The sequence below is a fragment of the Podarcis filfolensis genome (genome assembly GCF_964270895.1).
Source record: "Podarcis filfolensis genome assembly, chromosome: 8".
NCBI classification, from domain to species: Eukaryota; Metazoa; Chordata; class Lepidosauria; order Squamata; family Lacertidae; genus Podarcis; species Podarcis filfolensis.
Genome location: NC_139611.1, coordinates 17,232,403 through 17,245,690, shown reverse-complemented (window position 1 = coordinate 17,245,690; position 13,288 = coordinate 17,232,403). Strand labels below are relative to the sequence as shown.

The window sequence follows — 13,288 nt, the reverse complement described above, 5'->3', positions numbered from 1 at the left end:
CTCAAGATTGATTAAACCCATCTGTCCATGGTTATTCTTATCCACAAGCTCAAATTCCCAAGGGCAAGTATAGGCAAAAAAAGAGGCAGTGAAGATTTGGATGCAAATATTTTGCTTTCAACTTATGCACATTCTCATTCTGCTACGTTTTTACGGGTGTGGTGTGAGTAAAACATCACAGTTTCCCCAGCACTTTACCATAGACCCTAGATTGGTTGTGCCTGTGCACTGAGAACCAAGTCAAATAGCTAGATCAGGCATAGGCAGCCTTCGACCCTCCAGATGTTTTAGCCTACAACTCCCATGATCCCTAGCTAACAGGACCAGTAGTCAGGGATGATGGGAATTATAGTCCAAAACATCTGGAGGGCCGAAGGTTGCCTATGCCTGAGCTAAATGGTTAGGTGCTCTAGTGGTAAGTAAAGGAAGGAGTACCCAAGAGAAGGAGAGATGGAAACTAAAATGTCATCCACGAAAATGACATTGCTCCTTTGCCACATACAGTTTGCATTTTGTCCCATAGGGATGGCGGGGGGGGGGGGGAGAGAGAGAGAGACCAAAAGCCACCGAGCTCCTTGTTAATGAAGCAAGAGTGCTTCTCTGCCAAAAAGTAATACAAGCATCAAGTTTGTGGACAACTTAGAGGGAGAAGAATGATAGGGTGTAAATTTTACATTGTAAAAAGGGGAAATTGGTCTTTAGCTGCTGATACAGACCTCCACACAAACACACACACAGTGCTCATTTTAGCTTTCTAAGGAGACACAGATCTCTTCACGTGGGAGGAGTATGAATACTGATTCCTGTTATTCTGAGGCCCAGGGACAAATCTATTCTCCAAAGGAGCAATAACTGGCCTCTCCATTACAAGCTCAGAGGCAAGAAGGGCCAGCGATCATGGCAGGAGGAGCAGAGGGTGTTACAATGGAACTTGTTGGCAGCCCTTGCAAGGAGATGACTCTGGCTTAGCACCTGCCATACTTTCTTCAAAGTGTCATCCCCACAAAACTGTGCGCTGACCAAAGGACTGAAGACAATGGCCAGAACACCAAAAATGACTGGGAAAGCGGCAAGCTGACTTGCACTAGAGGAAAGGAACTAGGAACACAGGGCACGGTCAATGTTAAGAATGCAGGGACCAGCATCACGAGAGAGAGACAGAGAGGAAGCACACAAGCATCTTGTGATGAGACAAGTTACAAAAGCACTAGAGCAGTGGCTACAAGGCACCAGTTCATGGAGCTCTCAAGGGAGCAGCTCCTATCTGCTGGTTTAATCCTCATCAAAGAACTCTAACAAGGCATGCAAACAGCAGTGACTAATTGGGGATGTGGCTAGATTGGATGCCTTTCTGAATCCACTTCTTCCCACTCCTTAGGTAAATATCTAACAGACAGCCCCTTTCCCTCACCCAGCAGTAAGAGTGCCTGTATTTGAGGATATGCCCCTCCAAGGAGGTGCTGCTTGTGAGCCACTGTGTTCATTTCCACCACCCCGCCTCTTCTCCCTCCTCTAACCCATCCCCACAGAGCAGATGGCACTGCTCAACAGTATAATCAGGATTAGTCCCAACCTTTATTAATTAAACCAGCAAAATGCCTGGAAAGAACACCAGCGCACGGCAGGAGCTCCTGCTCCCGGTGACCCCCATGTCTGGAGCAAGAAGCTGGTTTGGCACCCTCTCCATTGTGTCCTTTGCTGCATCTCATTCTGACCCAAGCATGGTACCCATTATGCATGATTCCTGAAGTTAAGCAGGTCAGTGCCTGGACAGGAAACCGCCTGGGAACCCCTTGTACACCACCCCTAGTCTTCATCGTGTCAGAAGGATAGAACAGAAATAAAATATTTTTCTCCATGGAATTCAGTAAGAACTGAGCTAGCCCTCATCTGAATAACAATACCCTAAGACCTCTCTCTTGGTCCTGCTAGAGCAAGAGAGGGGGGTCGGGACCTTTCAGCCTGGTAGGCCAGATCTGTATCTTCCCCCATCCCAGTGGGCCAATTCTGGCAGATGTGCAAGACCACCTACCTATCAATCATCTCATAGGGTGGGCAAAGATACTGCTCAAACAAGACTGAATTCACCATGCAGGATCAACCCTGCATTCTGCAGCCATGTCTCTGTGGAAAAGATGATTGTAGCTTCAGAAAAATGGCGTCATGGGCCAAATGAGGAGGCCTGGTGGGCAACGTTTGGTCCATGAGCCAAATATTTCCCACTCCTGTGCTAGAATCTGATTTAGGCTCTTGCACCCTTGCTCTCCAACCATGCAATGTCAGAGATGGGGTGATCAAGCTCCCTTAACTCCAAAGCTGCACCAAAGCAACAAGAAAGCCTTCCTCTCCTCTTCTTTCCAAGGGTGGTATCAAGGAAGCGTCGAACACACCTAGCCATCTCTGTACCTGCAACAGAGACCAAGCAACTCTTCAAGGGATGGAGACAACCTTGTCTCTTGTCTCTCCACAGCACAGAGGAGGACAGCTCAAATTATCAGATGTGCCCAACATGCAACTTTTTGTCAAGAGCGGGAGGCAACATTTAGAACTCACTGAATGTAAGTGGAATAGACAGCTCATGGCTAAGTGCAACCAACATGTAATTAGCCTCTGTCAAACTGCTGTGTGTGTGTGTTTGTTCCATTTCCTGAAGCACCTTGTCACCTACAACTAAGCTAAGGCAAGACAATGTCGAAAACCAGCTACAACAACAGGATGCTTCAACTGCAATAGTGACTTAGTGTCAGACCCCCATTTTTTCATATTAAGTTGTGAAAGGGCCACCTACAGCTCTAGGCAATTTTTCCAAGCAGGTTACATTAGGATGCCAAACAAAGGACCAAGGAGTCTTATTCTCCAGAATGTTAAGAACCTCACCCAGGAAACTCTGGCTGGAGCTTTTATTGTTGTTATTTAAAATATATTTGTAAAACCCATGTCTATAGGCCCAAACAATGCCTGAGATCCAAACTGTAAGCAGACAACAACTACTGGTTGTAAGTCACCTCCTGCAAAGGAGCAAGTTTGCCTGGTTTGTCTTGCCTGTATTTTTCCTCTCTTTAATCATCTATTCCCATAACAACTCTTTTAAGATTACACTGCTTACAATAGAGATAAGGAACTGTGCTTACTTTTAGGGTCTCTAAGCAGGATGGGGGTATACTGGCAAGAGAGGAAGAAAAGTGCATGCAGGCCACTTTCAATCTCAAAAGTCACCCTCAAAACACACACAATGCTTCACTATTGAGTCATTAAAAAAAAAAGCACACAACGGAAATGCCGCTCCCTTCTAAACAGTCAGGTTTACCGCCCCTCCCACCACCGCACACATGCCCTAACGCTTTGATACGTTCAGTGATGGCTTATGTAATTCATGAGCTGACATCCAGTCCTTCCATGAGCAGGCGTGGAGGGATATGGGAAAGCTTCACACCCACAATGCACTGCAGCTCCACACTGGCTATGTGGGCGGGGCTTGCCATCATGCATGATGAGTCAGCATGTAAAAGAAATGAATTATGGGTGTGTAGGGAGGGGGGTGTGCCTCTGGCACAGCAACTAGGTTATGCTGAATAGTTCTGAAAGCTGACACAGATACAGAACTGGGGCAGAGTAAAAAGATTAGCCAGAGCTAGAGCATGCAGAAAGGTAGAGGTGCTCCCTAGCCCCTCTAAACCCAAGGTTTCTGCAGGCGAAGCCACAGAATAAACATTCTTAGAACTATATTAGGGAAGGGGCCTGCTTAGTATTAAAAAGGTTCCCAGTTCAATCCTTGGCATGTCTGAATAAACGGTACTTCTTATACAGTAGTACCTCGGATTACATATGCTTCAGGTTACATACGCTTCAGGTTACAGACTCCGCTAACCCAGAAATAGTGCTTCAGGTTAAGAACTTTGCTTCAGGATGAGAACAGAAATCGTGCTCCAGCGGCGCAGCAGCAGCAGGAGGCCCCATTAGCTAAAGTGGTGCTTCAGGTTAAGAACAGTTTCAGGTTAAGAACGGACCTCCGGAACGAATTAGGTACTTAACCCGAGGTACCACTGTATACCAAAAGATTATAACCTCATGGCAAAATTAGTGACTTTTAATATGTGATGGGCCCCCAAAGAGAAAAAGTACTGTATTTTTCCCCACCCACCCCCAAATCATTTTATTCCAGGAAAAAACAACAATTCCACCACCTGCCCCTGCAATGACTTCACGCTCTCCCCCACCCCCCATGACTTCACAGTTTCTGGAATTTTTACATCTTCCTGTCCCCACAAGGGGAGGGGGTGTCCACATTTCCCAGGCTTATCACAGAGGTTGATTCAAAAAAAAAATCAGAGCCAGGAGGATGACAATGATAGCATCAAGAAACAATGCAGCTATTTTTAATTCTCCACAAAATGGAGCAGCGTAGAGAAAAGGGACAAGGCCTCGGTTGCACAACAAGGCACATCCAAGCAATCACCTCCTTAATAATAAACTGGAGCAAAGAGCAAAAACAAATAAAAATCAATCATCTTTCAAGTTCCTCAGTAGATCTAGAATGTCAGTACACACTGTTCTCAATTCTTAGTTTTCCTTACACACACCCACACCACTCTAATTTGTACAAGTTCTCAACAAAATGACAAGGAGCAAAAGAGTGTTGTGTGCATGTATGTGCTCTAATGCAAATGAACACTCAAGTATGCCAGCCTTATATGCCAGCCTACAAAGTTTAGTACGCTTACCTGCACAAGATACTTATGCAAATATTTTATGACAGTTTTTTTTTTTTTTAAAGTAAAAAGAACCATCCATTTTTGGAAAGCTGCTGTGCCTGGACGCCTGGAGGAATTTCTCACAGATCAGGGGAATGACTGCTACAATACCAAACCGAAAACTGTCCTGCTGAAGAACAACATATTTTAGATACCGTGTTGATCCCAGAGCACTGGAGACAGCAAGCAGATGAAGGGCCTAATTAAGAATGCTATGAAGCTCAGAAACTTGCACACTGTGAACAAGCTAGACTGGGACAAGCCAAAGCTCAGTGGTGGAGCTTCTGTTTTGCAAAAACGAGATTCCCTGGTTTAATTCCCAACATCTCCAAGTAAGTCTGGGAATGCATTCTACCTGAAACGCTGGAGAGCTGCTGCCAGTCAGAGTTGACAATACAGAGCTAGGAGAACCAATGGCCCAACTCAATATAAGGCAGCCTCCTACATGCCTACTAAATTCAGTCACTTGAGAGAGCACTTCACTGACTTTACATCTCCAGCAAAGGAACTGTGGAGATCTGACAGTATGCTATCGTGCAGAAGTACTTCCAGACAACATAATAATGAGTTTATATTGTGCAAGCTTCTGTGCATTCGGAAGCCCTGATGGGGCCAGGCATGCTGTTCACTGAAACTTATCACGCACCCAGCACTAATCTGCTAGCTTAACATTATTCCTCTTTCACAGATGTTGCAATGGGTTAAGCACGACTTTCTGTTTTATACATAATTGCACCTGAATGATATGGAACCCATAAAACTAAACATTGATAGGTGTGGGGGGTGTATTGGGTTGGGGGGGGGAGTCCTCTAAAGTAAATTGTGCTAATACATCACGTATACTGCCAAACACAGAGATGTTTACACAGATGTTTAAAGCTCAGATTAGGACAGGAGAAGTAAATACACTGGGGGGTTGGGGAAATCTTTGTGGGGTTTGGCAAGCTCAATAGCTTCGGTTTTGCAGCAATTTCTCTCTCACTGGCAGGCTCCCTTTCACACTGCACAAAACAACCGTCAGCACAGCTGCTTCCGCCATCACCTGACAAAGGATGGGAAAATGCGCTGATCACAGCGCTGCAGGTTGAGCAGGATTAAATTGCCTCTGCTATCAAGTCACCGTCTCACCCACAGAGCGTTTCCTGGAGAGAGTCTAACCTCTCACAAAAGAGAGAAAACAGCACGGACAAGGGAACATTTCCCCCATGCCGGCGAAGGAAATAAAAGTTATACGGAAAGAGAGAGAATGGGAGAAAGAGCACAAAATAGATCAGGAACCCTTTTGGGGGGGAACAAGGCTAAATGAAAAGAATCTGAGATATATAGGAAGAAAATGAGAAACTCAGCACAGGGCAAGTTCTCAGCAGATCAGGTGCATGCAGGGCTGCACGTAAGCAGCAATTCTGCAAGTGTGCAGAAAACGACCAAATAAAAAATGGTATTGATGGAATGCAGCTTCATGAGAAACTCATATTTTATTTTAGAAGTAGCCCCGAAAGCCATGTTGATAGGACTGAAAGAATGTGGGGAAAGTTCAGAAGCAGGGGAGACTGGGAAATTTTCAATTTGCACTGGCTGAGAAGATTCCACATCTGTGCCCAACCAGTAACTAGGAAAAACCAAGAAGAAAACATTGCAATAAGCTACAGAATGAACTATGCCGAGTAAAGAGATTTTTGCAGATTTTTAAAAAAGCACTCAGATGTATCTTTGGATGCTGAAACTGATCTGTTTCTACTAAAACATGGGGCTCCTGCATGAGATGTCCCAGAGCTTTCCACATCTTACACAGCATTCCTTTTCTTCTCTTGCTGCCCTCCTGGAAGTTTGAGCCTCTGTACATTCTGCAAGAACCTCCATCACTCACACAAAGAAGTGGTCGACAGAATATTACTCCACAGCATCCCAAAGTATTTTGTTTTCAAAGGTAAAGTGAGGGAAGGAAGGGACAAGACAACAAAATGGAGGAGCCTTGCCCAGGATCCTTCTCCCAGGATGCAACTTTCCAATTAGATGAAGTGGCGGCAGGCAAAAGCAATGACAACATCACCAGTGGGATTGCCAATGGCATGGGCAATAAGAAACTGGAAGTCCAAGGAGGTCTGAATGGCTACCACATAGCTCTGGCAATACAGCCACAGCTATCTCACCCTGGGTCCTACAGCTGACAGCTCTTAATTTTAAGTCCCTGGGAGCATGCCCACACTCATTTCCAAAGACCAAGTGGTAGGGACAATGAGGCAGCTAATTTTAACTTAGAAGCAGAGTATTAATTGAAGGAGGACTGAGGTACTGTTGACTCTGTCCAAGGTCCAAGATGAGAACAACTTGGCACAATGAAATCCCAGGATCCCAGCGTGCATCACAGATATCAGGGCTTAAGGTGTGCCAGCGACCCCCAAGAACTTGCACATGGCATCTGTTTCCATGCCATCTCATCCCTGTAATGCTTGAAGAAACAACAGGTAGAAGTGTCTCAAACTAGGTGCATTTCCTTAACCACTGAGAGACTAGAGAGCATCTGCATGTTATCAAGGACTGAGGGGAAGGATGTCCAGGATCATTAGTGTGGTTTAGTAAGAACAGCCCTGATGGATGAGACAACAGATCTAGTCCACCAAGCAGTTTCAACAGTAGCCAGAAAGATGCCTCTAGGATGCCACAAACATGCACAAAGGTACTGCCCTCATTCCCTTGCTTATCCTGGGATCTGGTTATATTTTAAGTTAGAATAATAAAAATTATAATGATGATGGTTATGTGGACTGCTACCTCAACATGGAGGCATCATCTCGCCGTCCTGCCTAATAGCCACTTTTCCTTTCACAGTCAGCCAACACTACATCTTGCATTTCAGTTTCCAGAGGTACTTCAGCTCCAGCATTTCTAGAAGTGAACAGCAGGTAGCCGCTTATGATCTCTGCTCAGCTGCATGCCACTTATTTTTGTTGGCATTCTTCATCCTGCTTTCCAACATGCAGGGTATCCCAGAAGTCTATACAAACCATCAACACACACCACCCATAGCAATCCCAGTGACAAGGAGCGAGTGAGCTAGATCTCTTCTTGGGCTGGACAGCAGACATACACACACACACACTTTCTCACCCAGCAGAGATCACTAGGAAGCCTAGCAGCTTACATAAAAAGACAGGTTGGACTGACTTCACCTTCTTGACCACAACATGGAGCCTGACTGGCTTTCCAACTTGAGGAAGAGAGGGAGCAGATGCGGTCAATTTGACAGTCCAGTGGTGGGCTACATAGCTGTGGTGGGTGAGGCCACAGACAAAAGTAGGGAGGGGGATATGGATGAGACTCTTACCTTTGTATACTGACTAGGCTATCCTCCTGCCACACGCCAGAGCACCAGACATACAGGTTTGGAGAGCCACACGTCCCTCACACCCAGGCCACATTCCCCACTCCTGCTATAGAGGAACATCTGAGGAAGTGGGCTCTAGTCCACAAGAGTTTGTGCCATAATCAAATTGTTCTTTGTTGCAATTTCTGGTAGCCGGAGGTGTTGAACGCAGGCCCATGAGTACGGCTCTTTGAGTGATTTTTGAATTAGTGTTCCAGGAAGGGAGACTGAACGGAAAAGTAAAATAAAATTGAAGGATGACTTATCAAGGGAAACAAGGAATTCTGGAAGAGATTATGTCAACAAGATTGCAAGGGGGAGGAAGGGGGAGGTCTGGCACTAGCCTAACCAAGGCAGGGAACATCCTGAATCATAGAAACAGATGCCACCAAAGTTTGGGGAATTATTACACAGCTCTGCCACTTACTGAGATGTTCCAAGCACATTTAATAGCTTTTAAAGCTTTGGCATCGCCCGACGCATACACAAAAAGCACCATCACCTGCAAAGTTACAGGGGCTCCCTGTACCATTACAGTCATCCCAGCTCCAGCCAAGTGTTGGAAACTGCTTGCCCCCTCAGAGCCCAAACTGCAATTGTTTTTACACTGCTAGCCAGGAAGGCACACACTGAAACTGGCCTTTCCCCTCTGCTTCTCTTCCAACACTCTCCATCTTTCCAACTTCATCAATTTATAATACCCCTACCACCAGTTACCATGCCATTACTTACATTTCTGGCTAATGTCTGTTCTCCCGCATGCATGCACACCCCAATGGATTATTGCAAGTGAGAAAAGCACAATACATCAGCTCTTGGACAGAATCCTCCAACCACATTTTCCCACCTAAAACCATTTTTCAAGCAGCTTTCCTCCAAAGTAGAGGATGATTACTTTGGGTTTGAGACACCCAACAGATAAGCAGACACATAAACAATGGGCAAAGTAACACACGATTCTTCCAAGCCAATTCTTATTTAACTAAACTTATATCCCATTTTCCCAGTAGTGATGTATGGAAGTGAGAGCTGGACCATAAAGAAGGCTGATCGCCGAAGAATTGATGCTTTTGAATTATGGTGCTGGAGGAGAATCTTGAGAGTCCCATGGACTGCAAGAAGATCAAACCTATCCATTCTTAAGGAAACCAGCCCTGAGTGCTCACTGGAAGGACAGATCCTGAAGCTGAGGCTCCAATATTTTGGCCACCTCATGAGATGAGAAGACTCCCTGGAAAAGACCCTGATGTTGGGAAAGATGGAGGGCACAAGGAGAAGGGGACGACAGAGGACGAGATGGTTGGATCGTGTACTCGAAGCTACCAGCATGAGTTTGACCAAACTGCAGGAGGCAGTGGAAGACAGGAGTGCCTGGCATGCTCTGGTCCATGGGGTCACAAAGAGTCGGACACGACTAAATGACTAAACAACAACAACATATCCCATTTTTCTATCGGTTCTAATCCTTCAGGCAGTGCATGGTATGGAGGGATTATAACAACACCAGCTACAAAATTAAAGCACAAGAAATGGAGTGTCAGCCCAAAGACCCAGTCCACATCTCCAAAACCCTGGCTGAGATACAAACAAGCAAGTAAAACATCTCCAAAACAAATGCCTTGGCTGAGATACTCCCTAAGAGCAAAGCAAGGCAACCAACCAACCCATAGGGTCCAGGTGAGCAGCAAGCAGGGAGCCTGACAGAAGAGCAGAGTGGACAGAGCCTGCTTTGCTTCAGCAGTTCCAAAGGAAACAAGAAGAAGAAGAGTTTGGATTTGATATCCCGCTTTATCACTACCCTAAGGCGTCTCAAAGTGGCTAACAATCTCCTTTCACTTCCTCCCCCACAACAAACACTCTGTGAGGTGAGTGGGGCTGAGAGACCTCAGAGAAGTATGACTAGCTCAAGGTCACCCAGCAGCTGCATGTGGAGGAGCGGGGAAGTAAACCCCATTCACCAGACTATGAGTCCAGTGCTCTTAACCACTATGCCACACTGGCTCTCGGACTGATGGCCGATGGACCCCAGCAACCATTCCTCTTCAACAAACCATGGCAGCAGTGGCATCATACTGGACCCTGTCCCTTTCAGACCACTGAGTTCTAAAGGACCCTTGACCTATGGAAGCTACAGAACCCTGAGAGCGAGGGACAGGGAAAGAACGGCTGACTGTGTTCCCAAACAATGACACCCAGAGTCACCAAGATTCTGGCCACAGCTAAGCACTAAAACACAGCTTTGACTCGGAGCAAACAAATGGTGTTTGCAATGTTTGCAAATTGGTACAAAGTGCCAGGCACCAATGGGGGTGGGGTGCAGAAACAGCACTGTGGTTGCGCTTGCAAGATCAGAGAGAAAAGGCCCCACTTACTGCTTCTCACATTAATACCCTCTAAGAGGTTTACATGCTTAGAGAGTCAGGTTTTAAAGATAATGTGAAATCAAGTCCAACAGAAATACTATGAGCTCATAATATCAAGGCAACTAAGCACACAGGGTAACTAAAAATATGGAGATGACCGCTCCCTCCCACCCGCCCCTGCCACCTTTGCTCAAGCAAGCCAGACAGATAAATCTTTTAACAAGATTTGCATGGGTCATGTGTTACTAGTCTTAATAAACACAACAGGCCTATTCTTCTGCGAACTGTTAGTCTCATATTGCATGATAAAAAGGCACTGTGTTCAGCAAATGCCTGATTAAAAAGGAGGTTATGAGCCGCCACTGCTGGAACAAAGGAAGGCTCCCTTTTGAAAGAATTAATATGAATACCCACCATACATTTAGAGCACATGGCTTCCCTCCACGAATCCTGGGAACTGAAGTTTACCCCTTGTGGAGCTGTAACTGCCAGCCCCTTCAACAAACTACAGTTCCCAGGGTTTTCTTTTTAAGCCATGTGGTTTAAACGTATAGTGTGTACATAGCCAGAGAAGAGAGGGGTGCATTTAGTTTTTCCCAGGGGGAGATTTTAAAGAAATCTCTCCACTTCACTCACAGGGTGGGTGGATGTAAAAGAATGTGTTCAAAATGGTCAACAGTCACATTGTTAAGGAGCACTAAAAGTCTGTGGAGGGAGCTGCTGAGTAAGTTTGTAAACTCTATGCAGTAGAGTTGGGAAAGAATGACACACGCTGTTAAAGCAAAATGGAGAATAGAGCAACAGGCAATGCAGCATTTGCACTGTGTGTTTCTAACCAGGGTACCCTTGCCAATCACCAGTTGTGAAAATGTAAAAGACTGTAAAAAAAAGAAGAAAAAGAACAGCTTAGGCCTTAAAGCATCCCGCTCTTGGTTTTTAAGAAGATAAACTGTATGTGCTCAATTCCCCCTGGAGGCAAGCATGGAGCTGGTATTTGAGGCAGTGCAGCATAGCAGCTAGAGTAGGGGTAGCCGACATGTAGTCCAATAGCACTGGGGGGGCACCAATTCCTATCACCCGCAACTATTGGTCATGTTGCCTAGGGTTATTCTGGAGTTGGGACAAGGTGACTTCATTCCACTTCCTAATGAGTTGATGGCAAAATTTGATTGGGAACTTATTGATTCAGAGATTCAGATGTTTGGGGGAGGTTGGGTGGCAGCAGCCAAGAGAGGACATTCTCTGTGGTTGCCCCTAAGGTGGGAAATTCCTTCTCACTGGAGGTGCACCTGCCACCTTCAATCTATAGCTTTAGTCATATTCTGAAGAGGCACCTCTTTAGCCTAGCTTTTTGACACCTGATAAATATGACCCACCCTATTCTTCTGATTATACATCACTTTAATTGATATTAATCTTCTGCTTTTGTAGCCTACCCTGGGACCTTATGGGGAAGAAGAAAGAAGTAGGCAGTTGGCATCCATCTGTCTCAAGAGACAATGGAAGAGTGTGCCATTGGGGTTAAAGTCCAACAGTGCCTGCTGTAGGTGTAGAGAGCAAGCAGGAAGTACAGTGGTACCTTGGGTTACATACACTTCAGGTTACATACACTTCAGGTTACAGACTCCGCTAACCCAGAAATAGTGCTTCAGGTTAAGAACTTTGCTTCAGGATGAGAACAGAAATCGTGCTCTGGCGGCGCAGCAGCAGCAGGAGGCCCCATTAGCTAAAGTGGTGCTTCAGGTTAAGAACAGTTTCAGGTTAAGAACGGACCTCCGGAACGAATTAGGTACTTAACCCGAGATACCACTGTATACTACTACTACTACTAATAATAATAATAATACCACCACCACTTATAATTAAGTTGCATCATACATACCACAGTACAGGGTTTATATTCTACATTACTTATAATTAAGTTGCATCATACATACCATATATTCTACATTTTTACCATTCAATGCGTTCTAGCTTGACTAGGTTTAGTACATCAGGCTTCCATCTTATGCACACTTGCCTAGGAGTATACACCTTTAAACACAGGGGAACTTGCTTCTGGGTAAACAGGCAAAGGATGGTGCTGTCTGCTATGTTAGCTCTCTCTCTCACACACACACACATACACCCCAACCCAAACCACAACATACAAATATTTGGCACAGATCCTGTTTATGGCTCATTATTTTGTTGGGAATGACTTTAGCATGCATCAATGTTGTTTTCTTCCCCCTCCTGCTCAGTAATAAAGTGGGGAAAAGCAATCTGGAACTGGTTGCAAGAGCCGTTAACGAAGCCCAGGTTATGAATGCAAAATGAAGAGAGTGCCATGTCAATTCGGGTCATGTTCCGATGTTTTTTTTAAAAAAAAGTAGAAGGGGGAGAGAAACAGATAATATGTCCAACTCACAGAGCCGCAAAACTAGCAGATAATTGCACTTGGCTGACAGAGACTGTAAAAGAGGAAGAAAATAAAATTACTGTGGCACAACAGCTCTTATGCTTGCTGAGCTCACAATGAGAAAAGCTCTCTGGGAGAAAGATAACCCAGGGAGGTGGGAGAGTGGTGGGGGACGACAATTTGACTTCAAATGTTTTGCAGAAGACTACAAATTTATAAGAATAGATAAGCAACATTTCTCCCTCCCCCCTCCCTTTTAAGCATTTTGCCACTTGGACAAGGACATTGACACTGGGTGCAGGGCTCACTAGTTATCCAGACAGTCACATAGGCGTCTTTGGCCTTTGAAACAGTTCCCGAAGAGGTGACTTGCCAAGCTTTGCCCACACAGCTGCACCAGCTCACAGTG

The 13,288-nt window shown here is 45.4% G+C and overlaps 1 protein-coding gene across 30 annotated transcripts in view; it reads right to left on the bottom strand.

Moving 5' to 3' along the window:
- Positions 1-13,288, bottom strand: part of RERE (arginine-glutamic acid dipeptide repeats) — a 340,184-nt gene that overhangs the window by 231,689 nt on the left and 95,207 nt on the right. The gene's annotated exons all lie outside the window — the stretch shown is intronic.